Source organism: Sphaerodactylus townsendi, linkage group LG05, assembly GCF_021028975.2.
Source record: "Sphaerodactylus townsendi isolate TG3544 linkage group LG05, MPM_Stown_v2.3, whole genome shotgun sequence".
Taxonomy (NCBI): domain Eukaryota; kingdom Metazoa; phylum Chordata; class Lepidosauria; order Squamata; family Sphaerodactylidae; genus Sphaerodactylus; species Sphaerodactylus townsendi.
The window spans coordinates 80978703-80996400 of record NC_059429.1 but is presented as its reverse complement, the minus strand read 5'-3'; the positions used below and the strand labels follow the sequence as shown (position 1 = coordinate 80996400).

Sequence of the window (17698 nt, the reverse complement as noted above, 5' to 3'; positions counted from 1 at the left end):
CCCCCCCCCCCCACCCCCCCCCCCCCCCACCCCCCCCCCCCCCCACCCCCCCCCCCCCCCACCCCCCCCCCCCCCCACCCCCCCCCCCCCCCACCCCCCCCCCCCCCCACCCCCCCCCCCCCCCACCCCCCCCCCCCCCCACCCCCCCCCCCCCCCACCCCCCCCCCCCCCCACCCCCCCCCCCCCCCACCCCCCCCCCCCCCCACCCCCCCCCCCCCCCACCCCCCCCCCCCCCCACCCCCCCCCCCCCCCACCCCCCCCCCCCCCCACCCCCCCCCCCCCCCACCCCCCCCCCCCCCCACCCCCCCCCCCCCCCACCCCCCCCCCCCCCCACCCCCCCCCCCCCCCACCCCCCCCCCCCCCCACCCCCCCCCCCCCCCACCCCCCCCCCCCCCCACCCCCCCCCCCCCCCACCCCCCCCCCCCCCCACCCCCCCCCCCCCCCACCCCCCCCCCCCCCCACCCCCCCCCCCCCCCACCCCCCCCCCCCCCCACCCCCCCCCCCCCCCACCCCCCCCCCCCCCCACCCCCCCCCCCCCCCACCCCCCCCCCCCCCCACCCCCCCCCCCCCCCACCCCCCCCCCCCCCCACCCCCCCCCCCCCCCACCCCCCCCCCCCCCCACCCCCCCCCCCCCCCACCCCCCCCCCCCCCCACCCCCCCCCCCCCCCACCCCCCCCCCCCCCCACCCCCCCCCCCCCCCACCCCCCCCCCCCCCCACCCCCCCCCCCCCCCACCCCCCCCCCCCCCCACCCCCCCCCCCCCCCACCCCCCCCCCCCCCCACCCCCCCCCCCCCCCACCCCCCCCCCCCCCCACCCCCCCCCCCCCCCACCCCCCCCCCCCCCCACCCCCCCCCCCCCCCACCCCCCCCCCCCCCCACCCCCCCCCCCCCCCACCCCCCCCCCCCCCCACCCCCCCCCCCCCCCACCCCCCCCCCCCCCCACCCCCCCCCCCCCCCACCCCCCCCCCCCCCCACCCCCCCCCCCCCCCACCCCCCCCCCCCCCCACCCCCCCCCCCCCCCACCCCCCCCCCCCCCCACCCCCCCCCCCCCCCACCCCCCCCCCCCCCCACCCCCCCCCCCCCCCACCCCCCCCCCCCCCCACCCCCCCCCCCCCCCACCCCCCCCCCCCCCCACCCCCCCCCCCCCCCACCCCCCCCCCCCCCCACCCCCCCCCCCCCCCACCCCCCCCCCCCCCCACCCCCCCCCCCCCCCACCCCCCCCCCCCCCCACCCCCCCCCCCCCCCACCCCCCCCCCCCCCCACCCCCCCCCCCCCCCACCCCCCCCCCCCCCCACCCCCCCCCCCCCCCACCCCCCCCCCCCCCCACCCCCCCCCCCCCCCACCCCCCCCCCCCCCCACCCCCCCCCCCCCCCACCCCCCCCCCCCCCCACCCCCCCCCCCCCCCACCCCCCCCCCCCCCCACCCCCCCCCCCCCCCACCCCCCCCCCCCCCCACCCCCCCCCCCCCCCACCCCCCCCCCCCCCCACCCCCCCCCCCCCCCACCCCCCCCCCCCCCCACCCCCCCCCCCCCCCACCCCCCCCCCCCCCCACCCCCCCCCCCCCCCACCCCCCCCCCCCCCCACCCCCCCCCCCCCCCACCCCCCCCCCCCCCCACCCCCCCCCCCCCCCACCCCCCCCCCCCCCCACCCCCCCCCCCCCCCACCCCCCCCCCCCCCCACCCCCCCCCCCCCCCACCCCCCCCCCCCCCCACCCCCCCCCCCCCCCACCCCCCCCCCCCCCCACCCCCCCCCCCCCCCACCCCCCCCCCCCCCCACCCCCCCCCCCCCCCACCCCCCCCCCCCCCCACCCCCCCCCCCCCCCACCCCCCCCCCCCCCCACCCCCCCCCCCCCCCACCCCCCCCCCCCCCCACCCCCCCCCCCCCCCACCCCCCCCCCCCCCCACCCCCCCCCCCCCCCACCCCCCCCCCCCCCCACCCCCCCCCCCCCCCACCCCCCCCCCCCCCCACCCCCCCCCCCCCCCACCCCCCCCCCCCCCCACCCCCCCCCCCCCCCACCCCCCCCCCCCCCCACCCCCCCCCCCCCCCACCCCCCCCCCCCCCCACCCCCCCCCCCCCCCACCCCCCCCCCCCCCCACCCCCCCCCCCCCCCACCCCCCCCCCCCCCCACCCCCCCCCCCCCCCACCCCCCCCCCCCCCCACCCCCCCCCCCCCCCACCCCCCCCCCCCCCCACCCCCCCCCCCCCCCACCCCCCCCCCCCCCCACCCCCCCCCCCCCCCACCCCCCCCCCCCCCCACCCCCCCCCCCCCCCACCCCCCCCCCCCCCCACCCCCCCCCCCCCCCACCCCCCCCCCCCCCCACCCCCCCCCCCCCCCACCCCCCCCCCCCCCCACCCCCCCCCCCCCCCACCCCCCCCCCCCCCCACCCCCCCCCCCCCCCACCCCCCCCCCCCCCCACCCCCCCCCCCCCCCACCCCCCCCCCCCCCCACCCCCCCCCCCCCCCACCCCCCCCCCCCCCCACCCCCCCCCCCCCCCACCCCCCCCCCCCCCCACCCCCCCCCCCCCCCACCCCCCCCCCCCCCCACCCCCCCCCCCCCCCACCCCCCCCCCCCCCCACCCCCCCCCCCCCCCACCCCCCCCCCCCCCCACCCCCCCCCCCCCCCACCCCCCCCCCCCCCCACCCCCCCCCCCCCCCACCCCCCCCCCCCCCCACCCCCCCCCCCCCCCACCCCCCCCCCCCCCCACCCCCCCCCCCCCCCACCCCCCCCCCCCCCCACCCCCCCCCCCCCCCACCCCCCCCCCCCCCCACCCCCCCCCCCCCCCACCCCCCCCCCCCCCCACCCCCCCCCCCCCCCACCCCCCCCCCCCCCCACCCCCCCCCCCCCCCACCCCCCCCCCCCCCCACCCCCCCCCCCCCCCACCCCCCCCCCCCCCCACCCCCCCCCCCCCCCACCCCCCCCCCCCCCCACCCCCCCCCCCCCCCACCCCCCCCCCCCCCCACCCCCCCCCCCCCCCACCCCCCCCCCCCCCCACCCCCCCCCCCCCCCACCCCCCCCCCCCCCCACCCCCCCCCCCCCCCACCCCCCCCCCCCCCCACCCCCCCCCCCCCCCACCCCCCCCCCCCCCCACCCCCCCCCCCCCCCACCCCCCCCCCCCCCCACCCCCCCCCCCCCCCACCCCCCCCCCCCCCCACCCCCCCCCCCCCCCACCCCCCCCCCCCCCCACCCCCCCCCCCCCCCACCCCCCCCCCCCCCCACCCCCCCCCCCCCCCACCCCCCCCCCCCCCCACCCCCCCCCCCCCCCACCCCCCCCCCCCCCCACCCCCCCCCCCCCCCACCCCCCCCCCCCCCCACCCCCCCCCCCCCCCACCCCCCCCCCCCCCCACCCCCCCCCCCCCCCACCCCCCCCCCCCCCCACCCCCCCCCCCCCCCACCCCCCCCCCCCCCCACCCCCCCCCCCCCCCACCCCCCCCCCCCCCCACCCCCCCCCCCCCCCACCCCCCCCCCCCCCCACCCCCCCCCCCCCCCACCCCCCCCCCCCCCCACCCCCCCCCCCCCCCACCCCCCCCCCCCCCCACCCCCCCCCCCCCCCACCCCCCCCCCCCCCCACCCCCCCCCCCCCCCACCCCCCCCCCCCCCCACCCCCCCCCCCCCCCACCCCCCCCCCCCCCCACCCCCCCCCCCCCCCACCCCCCCCCCCCCCCACCCCCCCCCCCCCCCACCCCCCCCCCCCCCCACCCCCCCCCCCCCCCACCCCCCCCCCCCCCCACCCCCCCCCCCCCCCACCCCCCCCCCCCCCCACCCCCCCCCCCCCCCACCCCCCCCCCCCCCCACCCCCCCCCCCCCCCACCCCCCCCCCCCCCCACCCCCCCCCCCCCCCACCCCCCCCCCCCCCCACCCCCCCCCCCCCCCACCCCCCCCCCCCCCCACCCCCCCCCCCCCCCACCCCCCCCCCCCCCCACCCCCCCCCCCCCCCACCCCCCCCCCCCCCCACCCCCCCCCCCCCCCACCCCCCCCCCCCCCCACCCCCCCCCCCCCCCACCCCCCCCCCCCCCCACCCCCCCCCCCCCCCACCCCCCCCCCCCCCCACCCCCCCCCCCCCCCACCCCCCCCCCCCCCCACCCCCCCCCCCCCCCACCCCCCCCCCCCCCCACCCCCCCCCCCCCCCACCCCCCCCCCCCCCCACCCCCCCCCCCCCCCACCCCCCCCCCCCCCCACCCCCCCCCCCCCCCACCCCCCCCCCCCCCCACCCCCCCCCCCCCCCACCCCCCCCCCCCCCCACCCCCCCCCCCCCCCACCCCCCCCCCCCCCCACCCCCCCCCCCCCCCACCCCCCCCCCCCCCCACCCCCCCCCCCCCCCACCCCCCCCCCCCCCCACCCCCCCCCCCCCCCACCCCCCCCCCCCCCCACCCCCCCCCCCCCCCACCCCCCCCCCCCCCCACCCCCCCCCCCCCCCACCCCCCCCCCCCCCCACCCCCCCCCCCCCCCACCCCCCCCCCCCCCCACCCCCCCCCCCCCCCACCCCCCCCCCCCCCCACCCCCCCCCCCCCCCACCCCCCCCCCCCCCCACCCCCCCCCCCCCCCACCCCCCCCCCCCCCCACCCCCCCCCCCCCCCACCCCCCCCCCCCCCCACCCCCCCCCCCCCCCACCCCCCCCCCCCCCCACCCCCCCCCCCCCCCACCCCCCCCCCCCCCCACCCCCCCCCCCCCCCACCCCCCCCCCCCCCCACCCCCCCCCCCCCCCACCCCCCCCCCCCCCCACCCCCCCCCCCCCCCACCCCCCCCCCCCCCCACCCCCCCCCCCCCCCACCCCCCCCCCCCCCCACCCCCCCCCCCCCCCACCCCCCCCCCCCCCCACCCCCCCCCCCCCCCACCCCCCCCCCCCCCCACCCCCCCCCCCCCCCACCCCCCCCCCCCCCCACCCCCCCCCCCCCCCACCCCCCCCCCCCCCCACCCCCCCCCCCCCCCACCCCCCCCCCCCCCCACCCCCCCCCCCCCCCACCCCCCCCCCCCCCCACCCCCCCCCCCCCCCACCCCCCCCCCCCCCCACCCCCCCCCCCCCCCACCCCCCCCCCCCCCCACCCCCCCCCCCCCCCACCCCCCCCCCCCCCCACCCCCCCCCCCCCCCACCCCCCCCCCCCCCCACCCCCCCCCCCCCCCACCCCCCCCCCCCCCCACCCCCCCCCCCCCCCACCCCCCCCCCCCCCCACCCCCCCCCCCCCCCACCCCCCCCCCCCCCCACCCCCCCCCCCCCCCACCCCCCCCCCCCCCCACCCCCCCCCCCCCCCACCCCCCCCCCCCCCCACCCCCCCCCCCCCCCACCCCCCCCCCCCCCCACCCCCCCCCCCCCCCACCCCCCCCCCCCCCCACCCCCCCCCCCCCCCACCCCCCCCCCCCCCCACCCCCCCCCCCCCCCACCCCCCCCCCCCCCCACCCCCCCCCCCCCCCACCCCCCCCCCCCCCCACCCCCCCCCCCCCCCACCCCCCCCCCCCCCCACCCCCCCCCCCCCCCACCCCCCCCCCCCCCCACCCCCCCCCCCCCCCACCCCCCCCCCCCCCCACCCCCCCCCCCCCCCACCCCCCCCCCCCCCCACCCCCCCCCCCCCCCACCCCCCCCCCCCCCCACCCCCCCCCCCCCCCACCCCCCCCCCCCCCCACCCCCCCCCCCCCCCACCCCCCCCCCCCCCCACCCCCCCCCCCCCCCACCCCCCCCCCCCCCCACCCCCCCCCCCCCCCACCCCCCCCCCCCCCCACCCCCCCCCCCCCCCACCCCCCCCCCCCCCCACCCCCCCCCCCCCCCACCCCCCCCCCCCCCCACCCCCCCCCCCCCCCACCCCCCCCCCCCCCCACCCCCCCCCCCCCCCACCCCCCCCCCCCCCCACCCCCCCCCCCCCCCACCCCCCCCCCCCCCCACCCCCCCCCCCCCCCACCCCCCCCCCCCCCCACCCCCCCCCCCCCCCACCCCCCCCCCCCCCCACCCCCCCCCCCCCCCACCCCCCCCCCCCCCCACCCCCCCCCCCCCCCACCCCCCCCCCCCCCCACCCCCCCCCCCCCCCACCCCCCCCCCCCCCCACCCCCCCCCCCCCCCACCCCCCCCCCCCCCCACCCCCCCCCCCCCCCACCCCCCCCCCCCCCCACCCCCCCCCCCCCCCACCCCCCCCCCCCCCCACCCCCCCCCCCCCCCACCCCCCCCCCCCCCCACCCCCCCCCCCCCCCACCCCCCCCCCCCCCCACCCCCCCCCCCCCCCACCCCCCCCCCCCCCCACCCCCCCCCCCCCCCACCCCCCCCCCCCCCCACCCCCCCCCCCCCCCACCCCCCCCCCCCCCCACCCCCCCCCCCCCCCACCCCCCCCCCCCCCCACCCCCCCCCCCCCCCACCCCCCCCCCCCCCCACCCCCCCCCCCCCCCACCCCCCCCCCCCCCCACCCCCCCCCCCCCCCACCCCCCCCCCCCCCCACCCCCCCCCCCCCCCACCCCCCCCCCCCCCCACCCCCCCCCCCCCCCACCCCCCCCCCCCCCCACCCCCCCCCCCCCCCACCCCCCCCCCCCCCCACCCCCCCCCCCCCCCACCCCCCCCCCCCCCCACCCCCCCCCCCCCCCACCCCCCCCCCCCCCCACCCCCCCCCCCCCCCACCCCCCCCCCCCCCCACCCCCCCCCCCCCCCACCCCCCCCCCCCCCCACCCCCCCCCCCCCCCACCCCCCCCCCCCCCCACCCCCCCCCCCCCCCACCCCCCCCCCCCCCCACCCCCCCCCCCCCCCACCCCCCCCCCCCCCCACCCCCCCCCCCCCCCACCCCCCCCCCCCCCCACCCCCCCCCCCCCCCACCCCCCCCCCCCCCCACCCCCCCCCCCCCCCACCCCCCCCCCCCCCCACCCCCCCCCCCCCCCACCCCCCCCCCCCCCCACCCCCCCCCCCCCCCACCCCCCCCCCCCCCCACCCCCCCCCCCCCCCACCCCCCCCCCCCCCCACCCCCCCCCCCCCCCACCCCCCCCCCCCCCCACCCCCCCCCCCCCCCACCCCCCCCCCCCCCCACCCCCCCCCCCCCCCACCCCCCCCCCCCCCCACCCCCCCCCCCCCCCACCCCCCCCCCCCCCCACCCCCCCCCCCCCCCACCCCCCCCCCCCCCCACCCCCCCCCCCCCCCACCCCCCCCCCCCCCCACCCCCCCCCCCCCCCACCCCCCCCCCCCCCCACCCCCCCCCCCCCCCACCCCCCCCCCCCCCCACCCCCCCCCCCCCCCACCCCCCCCCCCCCCCACCCCCCCCCCCCCCCACCCCCCCCCCCCCCCACCCCCCCCCCCCCCCACCCCCCCCCCCCCCCACCCCCCCCCCCCCCCACCCCCCCCCCCCCCCACCCCCCCCCCCCCCCACCCCCCCCCCCCCCCACCCCCCCCCCCCCCCACCCCCCCCCCCCCCCACCCCCCCCCCCCCCCACCCCCCCCCCCCCCCACCCCCCCCCCCCCCCACCCCCCCCCCCCCCCACCCCCCCCCCCCCCCACCCCCCCCCCCCCCCACCCCCCCCCCCCCCCACCCCCCCCCCCCCCCACCCCCCCCCCCCCCCACCCCCCCCCCCCCCCACCCCCCCCCCCCCCCACCCCCCCCCCCCCCCACCCCCCCCCCCCCCCACCCCCCCCCCCCCCCACCCCCCCCCCCCCCCACCCCCCCCCCCCCCCACCCCCCCCCCCCCCCACCCCCCCCCCCCCCCACCCCCCCCCCCCCCCACCCCCCCCCCCCCCCACCCCCCCCCCCCCCCACCCCCCCCCCCCCCCACCCCCCCCCCCCCCCACCCCCCCCCCCCCCCACCCCCCCCCCCCCCCACCCCCCCCCCCCCCCACCCCCCCCCCCCCCCACCCCCCCCCCCCCCCACCCCCCCCCCCCCCCACCCCCCCCCCCCCCCACCCCCCCCCCCCCCCACCCCCCCCCCCCCCCACCCCCCCCCCCCCCCACCCCCCCCCCCCCCCACCCCCCCCCCCCCCCACCCCCCCCCCCCCCCACCCCCCCCCCCCCCCACCCCCCCCCCCCCCCACCCCCCCCCCCCCCCACCCCCCCCCCCCCCCACCCCCCCCCCCCCCCACCCCCCCCCCCCCCCACCCCCCCCCCCCCCCACCCCCCCCCCCCCCCACCCCCCCCCCCCCCCACCCCCCCCCCCCCCCACCCCCCCCCCCCCCCACCCCCCCCCCCCCCCACCCCCCCCCCCCCCCACCCCCCCCCCCCCCCACCCCCCCCCCCCCCCACCCCCCCCCCCCCCCACCCCCCCCCCCCCCCACCCCCCCCCCCCCCCACCCCCCCCCCCCCCCACCCCCCCCCCCCCCCACCCCCCCCCCCCCCCACCCCCCCCCCCCCCCACCCCCCCCCCCCCCCACCCCCCCCCCCCCCCACCCCCCCCCCCCCCCACCCCCCCCCCCCCCCACCCCCCCCCCCCCCCACCCCCCCCCCCCCCCACCCCCCCCCCCCCCCACCCCCCCCCCCCCCCACCCCCCCCCCCCCCCACCCCCCCCCCCCCCCACCCCCCCCCCCCCCCACCCCCCCCCCCCCCCACCCCCCCCCCCCCCCACCCCCCCCCCCCCCCACCCCCCCCCCCCCCCACCCCCCCCCCCCCCCACCCCCCCCCCCCCCCACCCCCCCCCCCCCCCACCCCCCCCCCCCCCCACCCCCCCCCCCCCCCACCCCCCCCCCCCCCCACCCCCCCCCCCCCCCACCCCCCCCCCCCCCCACCCCCCCCCCCCCCCACCCCCCCCCCCCCCCACCCCCCCCCCCCCCCACCCCCCCCCCCCCCCACCCCCCCCCCCCCCCACCCCCCCCCCCCCCCACCCCCCCCCCCCCCCACCCCCCCCCCCCCCCACCCCCCCCCCCCCCCACCCCCCCCCCCCCCCACCCCCCCCCCCCCCCACCCCCCCCCCCCCCCACCCCCCCCCCCCCCCACCCCCCCCCCCCCCCACCCCCCCCCCCCCCCACCCCCCCCCCCCCCCACCCCCCCCCCCCCCCACCCCCCCCCCCCCCCACCCCCCCCCCCCCCCACCCCCCCCCCCCCCCACCCCCCCCCCCCCCCACCCCCCCCCCCCCCCACCCCCCCCCCCCCCCACCCCCCCCCCCCCCCACCCCCCCCCCCCCCCACCCCCCCCCCCCCCCACCCCCCCCCCCCCCCACCCCCCCCCCCCCCCACCCCCCCCCCCCCCCACCCCCCCCCCCCCCCACCCCCCCCCCCCCCCACCCCCCCCCCCCCCCACCCCCCCCCCCCCCCACCCCCCCCCCCCCCCACCCCCCCCCCCCCCCACCCCCCCCCCCCCCCACCCCCCCCCCCCCCCACCCCCCCCCCCCCCCACCCCCCCCCCCCCCCACCCCCCCCCCCCCCCACCCCCCCCCCCCCCCACCCCCCCCCCCCCCCACCCCCCCCCCCCCCCACCCCCCCCCCCCCCCACCCCCCCCCCCCCCCACCCCCCCCCCCCCCCACCCCCCCCCCCCCCCACCCCCCCCCCCCCCCACCCCCCCCCCCCCCCACCCCCCCCCCCCCCCACCCCCCCCCCCCCCCACCCCCCCCCCCCCCCACCCCCCCCCCCCCCCACCCCCCCCCCCCCCCACCCCCCCCCCCCCCCACCCCCCCCCCCCCCCACCCCCCCCCCCCCCCACCCCCCCCCCCCCCCACCCCCCCCCCCCCCCACCCCCCCCCCCCCCCACCCCCCCCCCCCCCCACCCCCCCCCCCCCCCACCCCCCCCCCCCCCCACCCCCCCCCCCCCCCACCCCCCCCCCCCCCCACCCCCCCCCCCCCCCACCCCCCCCCCCCCCCACCCCCCCCCCCCCCCACCCCCCCCCCCCCCCACCCCCCCCCCCCCCCACCCCCCCCCCCCCCCACCCCCCCCCCCCCCCACCCCCCCCCCCCCCCACCCCCCCCCCCCCCCACCCCCCCCCCCCCCCACCCCCCCCCCCCCCCACCCCCCCCCCCCCCCACCCCCCCCCCCCCCCACCCCCCCCCCCCCCCACCCCCCCCCCCCCCCACCCCCCCCCCCCCCCACCCCCCCCCCCCCCCACCCCCCCCCCCCCCCACCCCCCCCCCCCCCCACCCCCCCCCCCCCCCACCCCCCCCCCCCCCCACCCCCCCCCCCCCCCACCCCCCCCCCCCCCCACCCCCCCCCCCCCCCACCCCCCCCCCCCCCCACCCCCCCCCCCCCCCACCCCCCCCCCCCCCCACCCCCCCCCCCCCCCACCCCCCCCCCCCCCCACCCCCCCCCCCCCCCACCCCCCCCCCCCCCCACCCCCCCCCCCCCCCACCCCCCCCCCCCCCCACCCCCCCCCCCCCCCACCCCCCCCCCCCCCCACCCCCCCCCCCCCCCACCCCCCCCCCCCCCCACCCCCCCCCCCCCCCACCCCCCCCCCCCCCCACCCCCCCCCCCCCCCACCCCCCCCCCCCCCCACCCCCCCCCCCCCCCACCCCCCCCCCCCCCCACCCCCCCCCCCCCCCACCCCCCCCCCCCCCCACCCCCCCCCCCCCCCACCCCCCCCCCCCCCCACCCCCCCCCCCCCCCACCCCCCCCCCCCCCCACCCCCCCCCCCCCCCACCCCCCCCCCCCCCCACCCCCCCCCCCCCCCACCCCCCCCCCCCCCCACCCCCCCCCCCCCCCACCCCCCCCCCCCCCCACCCCCCCCCCCCCCCACCCCCCCCCCCCCCCACCCCCCCCCCCCCCCACCCCCCCCCCCCCCCACCCCCCCCCCCCCCCACCCCCCCCCCCCCCCACCCCCCCCCCCCCCCACCCCCCCCCCCCCCCACCCCCCCCCCCCCCCACCCCCCCCCCCCCCCACCCCCCCCCCCCCCCACCCCCCCCCCCCCCCACCCCCCCCCCCCCCCACCCCCCCCCCCCCCCACCCCCCCCCCCCCCCACCCCCCCCCCCCCCCACCCCCCCCCCCCCCCACCCCCCCCCCCCCCCACCCCCCCCCCCCCCCACCCCCCCCCCCCCCCACCCCCCCCCCCCCCCACCCCCCCCCCCCCCCACCCCCCCCCCCCCCCACCCCCCCCCCCCCCCACCCCCCCCCCCCCCCACCCCCCCCCCCCCCCACCCCCCCCCCCCCCCACCCCCCCCCCCCCCCACCCCCCCCCCCCCCCACCCCCCCCCCCCCCCACCCCCCCCCCCCCCCACCCCCCCCCCCCCCCACCCCCCCCCCCCCCCACCCCCCCCCCCCCCCACCCCCCCCCCCCCCCACCCCCCCCCCCCCCCACCCCCCCCCCCCCCCACCCCCCCCCCCCCCCACCCCCCCCCCCCCCCACCCCCCCCCCCCCCCACCCCCCCCCCCCCCCACCCCCCCCCCCCCCCACCCCCCCCCCCCCCCACCCCCCCCCCCCCCCACCCCCCCCCCCCCCCACCCCCCCCCCCCCCCACCCCCCCCCCCCCCCACCCCCCCCCCCCCCCACCCCCCCCCCCCCCCACCCCCCCCCCCCCCCACCCCCCCCCCCCCCCACCCCCCCCCCCCCCCACCCCCCCCCCCCCCCACCCCCCCCCCCCCCCACCCCCCCCCCCCCCCACCCCCCCCCCCCCCCACCCCCCCCCCCCCCCACCCCCCCCCCCCCCCACCCCCCCCCCCCCCCACCCCCCCCCCCCCCCACCCCCCCCCCCCCCCACCCCCCCCCCCCCCCACCCCCCCCCCCCCCCACCCCCCCCCCCCCCCACCCCCCCCCCCCCCCACCCCCCCCCCCCCCCACCCCCCCCCCCCCCCACCCCCCCCCCCCCCCACCCCCCCCCCCCCCCACCCCCCCCCCCCCCCACCCCCCCCCCCCCCCACCCCCCCCCCCCCCCACCCCCCCCCCCCCCCACCCCCCCCCCCCCCCACCCCCCCCCCCCCCCACCCCCCCCCCCCCCCACCCCCCCCCCCCCCCACCCCCCCCCCCCCCCACCCCCCCCCCCCCCCACCCCCCCCCCCCCCCACCCCCCCCCCCCCCCACCCCCCCCCCCCCCCACCCCCCCCCCCCCCCACCCCCCCCCCCCCCCACCCCCCCCCCCCCCCACCCCCCCCCCCCCCCACCCCCCCCCCCCCCCACCCCCCCCCCCCCCCACCCCCCCCCCCCCCCACCCCCCCCCCCCCCCACCCCCCCCCCCCCCCACCCCCCCCCCCCCCCACCCCCCCCCCCCCCCACCCCCCCCCCCCCCCACCCCCCCCCCCCCCCACCCCCCCCCCCCCCCACCCCCCCCCCCCCCCACCCCCCCCCCCCCCCACCCCCCCCCCCCCCCACCCCCCCCCCCCCCCACCCCCCCCCCCCCCCACCCCCCCCCCCCCCCACCCCCCCCCCCCCCCACCCCCCCCCCCCCCCACCCCCCCCCCCCCCCACCCCCCCCCCCCCCCACCCCCCCCCCCCCCCACCCCCCCCCCCCCCCACCCCCCCCCCCCCCCACCCCCCCCCCCCCCCACCCCCCCCCCCCCCCACCCCCCCCCCCCCCCACCCCCCCCCCCCCCCACCCCCCCCCCCCCCCACCCCCCCCCCCCCCCACCCCCCCCCCCCCCCACCCCCCCCCCCCCCCACCCCCCCCCCCCCCCACCCCCCCCCCCCCCCACCCCCCCCCCCCCCCACCCCCCCCCCCCCCCACCCCCCCCCCCCCCCACCCCCCCCCCCCCCCACCCCCCCCCCCCCCCACCCCCCCCCCCCCCCACCCCCCCCCCCCCCCACCCCCCCCCCCCCCCACCCCCCCCCCCCCCCACCCCCCCCCCCCCCCACCCCCCCCCCCCCCCACCCCCCCCCCCCCCCACCCCCCCCCCCCCCCACCCCCCCCCCCCCCCACCCCCCCCCCCCCCCACCCCCCCCCCCCCCCACCCCCCCCCCCCCCCACCCCCCCCCCCCCCCACCCCCCCCCCCCCCCACCCCCCCCCCCCCCCACCCCCCCCCCCCCCCACCCCCCCCCCCCCCCACCCCCCCCCCCCCCCACCCCCCCCCCCCCCCACCCCCCCCCCCCCCCACCCCCCCCCCCCCCCACCCCCCCCCCCCCCCACCCCCCCCCCCCCCCACCCCCCCCCCCCCCCACCCCCCCCCCCCCCCACCCCCCCCCCCCCCCACCCCCCCCCCCCCCCACCCCCCCCCCCCCCCACCCCCCCCCCCCCCCACCCCCCCCCCCCCCCACCCCCCCCCCCCCCCACCCCCCCCCCCCCCCACCCCCCCCCCCCCCCACCCCCCCCCCCCCCCACCCCCCCCCCCCCCCACCCCCCCCCCCCCCCACCCCCCCCCCCCCCCACCCCCCCCCCCCCCCACCCCCCCCCCCCCCCACCCCCCCCCCCCCCCACCCCCCCCCCCCCCCACCCCCCCCCCCCCCCACCCCCCCCCCCCCCCACCCCCCCCCCCCCCCACCCCCCCCCCCCCCCACCCCCCCCCCCCCCCACCCCCCCCCCCCCCCACCCCCCCCCCCCCCCACCCCCCCCCCCCCCCACCCCCCCCCCCCCCCACCCCCCCCCCCCCCCACCCCCCCCCCCCCCCACCCCCCCCCCCCCCCACCCCCCCCCCCCCCCACCCCCCCCCCCCCCCACCCCCCCCCCCCCCCACCCCCCCCCCCCCCCACCCCCCCCCCCCCCCACCCCCCCCCCCCCCCACCCCCCCCCCCCCCCACCCCCCCCCCCCCCCACCCCCCCCCCCCCCCACCCCCCCCCCCCCCCACCCCCCCCCCCCCCCACCCCCCCCCCCCCCCACCCCCCCCCCCCCCCACCCCCCCCCCCCCCCACCCCCCCCCCCCCCCACCCCCCCCCCCCCCCACCCCCCCCCCCCCCCACCCCCCCCCCCCCCCACCCCCCCCCCCCCCCACCCCCCCCCCCCCCCACCCCCCCCCCCCCCCACCCCCCCCCCCCCCCACCCCCCCCCCCCCCCCCCCCCCCCCCCCCCCCACCCCCCCCCCCCCCCACCCCCCCGCCCCCCCCCCCCCCCTTCCCCCCCAACCCCCCCCCCCCCCCACCCCCCCCCCCCCACCCCCCCCCCCCCCCCCCCACCCCCCCCCCCCCAAACCCCCCCCCCCCCCCACCCCCCCCCCCCCCCACCCCCCCCCCCCCCCACCCCCCCTCCCCCAACTTGGGTGCTGTGTGGTTTCCGGGCTGTATGGCCGTGTTCTAGCAGCATGATGTAAACCAATGCTGCTAGACCACAGCCATACAGCCCGGAAACCACACAGCACCCAAGTGATTCCAGCCGTGAAAGCCTTCGACAATATGCTGAATATTGATTTCCTCTTAGTAAGAATTCACAACTCAGGTGACTTTGCATTCATTTGTGTTTAGAAGGAGTGACAGAGATAGTGCCAAACATAGATTCATTTGCCATGTTTCATCAATACAAAAGAACGTTTTGGAAATAGTCCCTAAATCTAACATTTATTTAGAGAGGTAAAGTACACACCAAGATGGCATTGGAGGGCGGGGGGACCTCCTGTCCAATAATTCTTTGAGCTGGTCATAACTTTTATGTAATGTGAGTGGGGTTTTTTTTTAAGATACTGGATCGAACTTTTTCAGTCTACTTGGAATGGATTCTTCATACCCACACACATCCAGGAGAATACACCTATGAAGTGGATTTCTGAGTTCATGCTCACTTGAATGGAAATAGGAATGCCTGTACCTTGTGATAGGATTTAGTGAGTCACACAGTGTCTTGAGTAAAGATGATGGCTTCATTTAAACAGCCAGTAAATCTAGCTAAGCAGGGATGCTGTTGAAAGGGCAAAGATCTCTTGCATCTAATATTTTAGTTCTTAATTTCAGATTCCATTATAGCTTTTGTTTCTAGCCAAAAAATTTTTGTTTATTAACAAAATTTGACTTGGTCAGTGACGAGAATCAATAGCAAAATCAATGGTGGCTTGAACAAGGTTGGAACTCACCTGATTTTTGTTTTGTTGAAAATGTGGAAAGTTTAGCCTACAATTGTAATGGTTCTTCCAGGCCTTTACATTCAAAGTATTCAGGTAATGCCTCACTTTCAACTTTCAGCTCTTGTGGAAGGACTGAACAAGACAGATTTCTCTATGTAAAGAGCTCTTTGTCTTGTGCTATTTAGGGCTGCCAGTCACCAGATGAGGGCTGGAAATCTCCCAGAATTACAACTGATCTCCAGACTACAAAAATCACTTATTTATTAATCTAAAATATTTATTCCACTTCTCCTGGAAAAAAATGGCTACTTTGGAAGGTGGACTGCATGGCATTATACCAGGGTTGCCAGATCTCCCCTCCCTTGTGAGAGAATGGGGATAGGGTTGCCATATCCAGGTTGCCATATCCTGGGGATTCAGGGATAGAGCCTAGGGTGGCCAGGGACCTCATTGAGGTATAATGCCACAGAATCCACCATGCCACACATCATCCATTTTCTCCAGGGAAACAGATTTCTGTAGTATGGAGATCTCCAGATCCCACCTGGAGGCTGTCATCCCTACATTATTCCCTATTTTGGGCCTCTTCCCCCTGGTGCCATCCAGAAGGATGACAGGGGTCTTCCCAAGGCTTAAAATGCCTAGACCTCAGCGTCACTGGTATGGTCATCACACAGTCAACAACAAGGGGGGTGCTCTGGTATTTGGGTAAAACTCTATGGTAAAGACAGCTCATAAAGATAAAGGGAGTCCCCTGTGCAAGCACTGGGTCATTACCAACCCATAGGGTGACTTCACATCACAGCGTTTAATAGGCAGATTGTTTATGAGGTGGCTTGCCATTGCTTTTCCCAGTTATTTATACTTTACCCTCAGCAAGCTGGATACTCATTTTACTGACCTCAGAAGGCTGCAAGGCTGAGTCAACCTTGAGCCAGCTACCTGAACCCGATTTCTGTCAGCATTGAGCTCTGGTTGTAAGCAATGCTTTTGACTGCAGCTTACCACGCTGCACTATGGGGCTCTTCTAAAAACAGCTTCTACAATAGAGTTTTCATCCAAATACGAGAGTGTCTCCCTCATCCTTGATGGCATGATGATAGTGCTTCTGGAAATAATGTTATCACACAAAAGGTGTCAAGGCTTAGGCCTCATTTTAAGCCTGGTAAATCTCCCTCATTCCCCTTCCCCTGATAGCCAGGGGGGGGGGGGACCTTGCTACTTTATACTCTATCAAGGACCCTTCCCTCAGATCTCCAGGTTTTTATGAACCCAGAGTTTGAAACCCTATCTATTTGATCCCTTTGTTCAATTGCATAAAGAGGAAGGGGAGCAGTACTAGCTCAAAATTTTTCCCCCATCACTCAAGTTCATCCAAAGTGTCAAGGGTGCCTTTTTCCCTAACAGTTTTGAGTAAGAAGGGTGCCTCTCTGCAGAACAGAGACTGAACAGCAGGCCACAGGACACATGCCAATAAATTGTTTATGTCAGAAGATTATTATTATCCCTTATATGCAGAAAAACCTACTCTTGCAGTGAAAAGTCCAGGTATGGCCCTATTCCCCAACTCACTTGTGGCTCTCAGGAACCATGCCAAAGAGGAAAGTGAGCAGCAGCCCTGGATTTGCACAGCTGGTAGGGACTCAGCAGGACCCCAGAGGACCAGACCAGCATCAGAGAAGACAGCAGTGGGCATTACAATGTGGTATCACCAAGAGAAGCAGGCAGGCAGTGTGTAGGAGGGCAGTGCTCCAGGTGGCCCCCAGGAGGGACCCATCAAAGGGAGAGCAGGGAGAGAGGATGGGCAAGATTATCCAGAGGACGGGAGATTGGGGGAGGCTGGGAAGTGGCATAGCCAGACCCAATTCATATAAGGCAGATCCCACAACAGGCTGGGGAGGAAGCAAGGGCTCCTGCAGCAAGCTCCTGAGAGCAGGCATTCAGGGGAAAGAAAGGCCCCCAGGTGGTGCAACCTCTCCCCTTTGAATTTTGGGGAAGCTCAGGGACCAACACCCACATGGTAACAGAAGGACAGCCACCAGGGAGGGGGAGCATCACATGACATATGCTGGAAAAGAGTCTCTTTTCAACTGACTGCAACAACAGACTGCATTTTCTCCCTTGTGGCCACTATTGTAATTTCCTTCCCAAGCAAAACAACTAAGACAAACTTTCAATTGGTTCATTTTAAAAAAGCAACACCTTTAAAGGGCCCCCTCTGACCTCTTAAATAATTGGTAGCGCCGATGTTTTGGTTCCTGTACCAGCCTCAACACTGATATCTTCCCTGGTCATGGGAATAGGTTGACTGCTTGAGTAGAAAGCTTTCTACGGCATTGTGGCTCAAAAGAAGAGAGGGATGTATAGTTCCTTAGGAGGACAAGCCAATGTTCATGGATACTGACAGCTATCATCAGTGAGAAATGGAATTGAGGCTGGGGATGGAATTGGATGTAGAGTGTGAGAATAAGCATAGAGATAGACATTAGAGTAGGGGGTGCCCAATTTTTTTGAGCATGCAGGTACCTTTGGAATTCTGACAGTGTGGTCACCACAGCCACAAAACAGCTACCATAGCTTACCTTCAGTCTCACAGTGAAGGTCTTTGTATTATGACAGCAACTGCTGCCAAAGCAACATTTTTTTAAAAAAATCTGCACAGCCAATGAAATCTCTACTGGCCAATCAGAAGCTTTCTTGCACATCAGCCCAACCTGGCCCCACCCACAATTTAAAAACACTTGGTGGACATCCAGAAAGGTATTGGTGGGTGAACCATGTTGGGGGGGGGGGGGGCTGTACTGTAGCAACAGATACTATTATTTACACTTGTATAGAATCCATCAGTCTTTGCTTGTTGTGCACTATTGATGTCTTTGACTTGTTTCCAGTAGAGATAATTGCCTAGAAAAC

General features: G+C 83.5%; 1 protein-coding gene across 1 annotated transcript in view; it reads left to right on the top strand.

Annotated features, from left to right (window-relative positions):
* Positions 1 to 17698, top strand: part of MLN (motilin) — a 92433-nt gene that overhangs the window by 31284 nt on the left and 43451 nt on the right. The window lies entirely within an intron of this gene.